Below are 2,846 nucleotides of genomic sequence, written 5' to 3' on the forward strand. Positions count from 1 at the left end.
CCAGCTTCTTCGTAGAACACTCTTCTGCCAGTTTGTCTGAAACACGGTGGTTTTCGCTAATTGCAACTAATTTTGAGGCCTGAATTTTGTTCTTCGGTTAAAACAGGCAGAAAAATCCCATCGAACGAACTTTCAATTTTTCTCGGAGACTCTTTATTTTCTTTTGGACTGGTCTTTATTGTCACCTCTACTCATCTTGATTTGTAGCCCCTGTCATCAGTTCAAGTGGCCGAAAACTAATCTTTCACACTTGTTTTCCTAGTGAAACGGTCTTGCCATAAATGATATTGAACACATTTTTCAATTAATGGGACAGGTCCCAGGATGACCCTGATTGGGGTTCCTCTGTTAGAAATCCTGAGGTTTGTTTCTGAAAACATGCGTGTTCCACATGCAGTTCTATACATTTATTGCAACAAAATATATCTAGAAGTGTTTTGTAACCACGCCTACAGGGTGAGGACGTTCACACGCTGGTGCTGTGAGCAAGTCTTGTAAGGACTGAGGGTAGAAGGGAAAGGGAAAACCAGGAAACAGATCCCCTTCTCACGGTCGCTGGGTTCCACACCTTCGCCCTCCCCCCCCTCCCCCCCCCCCCCGCATCCCTCCGAGGGAACGGGAGGGTCAAACGGTTCAAAGATAACTCCTTCACAGGAGATACTCCCTGTACCCATCAGCTCTGCTGACAGCACAAATGACCACCCTGCTATGAAACACTGACTCCAGTCTCTTGGGAGGAAGCAGAAGAGAACCGTGTCATGGGCGAGATTCTTCCTTTAAATGAGACAGGGCTGAGTTTTTTCGCTATCTGTGCTCTCCATTTGTGCTCACGTTCTGCCGGAGGCTCATCGGTATCGCGGGATAATGGAATAAATGTTACCGTCCCCTGCTCCCCCTCCCCGACAAAGCCGGGTGTGTGGCTGTGGGAAGATTTTCAACCACCATTTGAAGCTTCAGGGCAAAATACGCTGCCTGCCCACGCAGCTCTCATTTGCATTCACCATCACCTGCCCCGAGCCCCCACAGGCAGCCGGGCTGTGGCACACCAGCCCTGCGGCTGCCGCACTTCCCGCAGCTGGACTAAGGATGAGAGCCACTTCTGTCGTTGCCTCTGTATCTCATGTACACAGACCACAGTTCAAAAGATCATTGAACACGATTGTGCCTAGTGACCTTTTTGTATTCCTGCCCGACTGATCTCCACAGCGCCACCAGTTCATATGGAAATCCGCCGCTGTAGGTAGTCAAGCTTTCTGTGGACAGCAATGATGTCTTGATTCCAGATCCGTCCCTAATGCTAAAATAGCATGGCCTATGCCATCAAAATACAAAGACGAACTCTTCTTCCTACTGCGTCTTTGTAACTTACCTGCATTTCCTTATCCTGACCAGTGACAGGGTTTTCTCCCCGAGGAAGGCATTCAGACAGACCACGTTTCAAATCCCACGTTTCAAATCCTTGTGGAAGTTCAGCCTTTGAAGATGAAGAGTGGTCTTCCTCTCCAGCGCTGCTCTCAAGCGAAGCAGCCCACAGGAAACAGCAAAAGGGACCTCTGGCAGATATTGCTGTTGCGGGGGACTTGGACTTACTAAGCCCATTAGCACATCCCTATCACATTCATAACGCCCACACAGGTTTTGTAATTCTCTTCCATTGTGTAGATCTACACATGGATTTTCTGCAGTCTCACACTGTCATTACCATAGACCACACATAAACAGAGACAAATCCATCCTATCAAGTAGAACAGCATTTGTTAAATTTTTCCACGTGCAGGACACAGAATTGATCTTTTTGATAACACAGAACAGATGAGTAAGATTCTACAAAGCACAATTTTTGCCAAGTTAATCTGGAGGCACGTTCCCGACCTCTGAGTTTCCTGGAGTTTTCTGGCAGTTTGTTTTAATTCGTGTTGCAAAAGGAAATAAAGGTTTGGGCAGAGATCACTATCTTGACTTGTGGACAGGACGAGATGCCAGGACAGATCTTCTATCAAGAAATTCATCACGCTCGCTCCATGTGAGTCCAGGATGAGAGGTATTTAAGCAGGATAGCTTTGGTTTTGTTTTCTCTACTTATCCACTTGCTAAGTTAATCCACTTACCTGGAATAAGTAGATCTTTTCTGGAGGAAAAGGAATTCCAAAAGGAATATGCCATATTCATAGGGATGAAAATATAATGCCGATGTCAGCAAAAAGAGCACCATTTTATTTTCAAGTATCTTACAGCCATGCTAGGGTCTAAGTTAAGCTTGCTGTAAAATGTAGTAGGATGTTTTACATGAGTAAAACAGCTGTTAATGAGATGACAAGCACTGACATCAAGGATAGAGGACACAGTGTCCCTTTTCCTGTGGTCTGAACACTTGTCTGCATCATTTCTATATCCACCAAGCAGCAGCTGGAATAAATGGTCCCACAATGCCAGAGATCCGAGCTTAGCTAGGAATAAAGATGTTTCTGTATGCAAAGAAACAGTTAAAGAATCCAGGATAATCTACACGTTGGAAGAGTTGTTTCTTGCTTACTCAAATCGAGTTCATGTGAAATTCTCACATTCTGATGAAATCCAGCTACTAACCTAGTACCAGCAGGGTAGTGGGTAGCATTGGCAAATCCTTAAGCATTGTAGCATTGCACTGCTATCACAGATGTACAACTAAATTACCTTTTGTACCACCTGTATCTATATTGAGAAGCCACGAAGGTCATAAGGAAAAGCTGAGATGATCCTGAAAAAAGCACCTGAGTTGGTGGAAGGCTTAGTTTAGCTACTCCAACTTTGGTCAGTCTCAAAGTATGCCCTGTGCCTCTGACTAAGCAGCAAGACGTGAGGAATGG

The sequence above is a fragment of the Ciconia boyciana genome, chromosome 9 (genome assembly GCF_034638445.1).
Source record: "Ciconia boyciana chromosome 9, ASM3463844v1, whole genome shotgun sequence".
NCBI classification, from domain to species: domain Eukaryota; kingdom Metazoa; phylum Chordata; class Aves; order Ciconiiformes; family Ciconiidae; genus Ciconia; species Ciconia boyciana.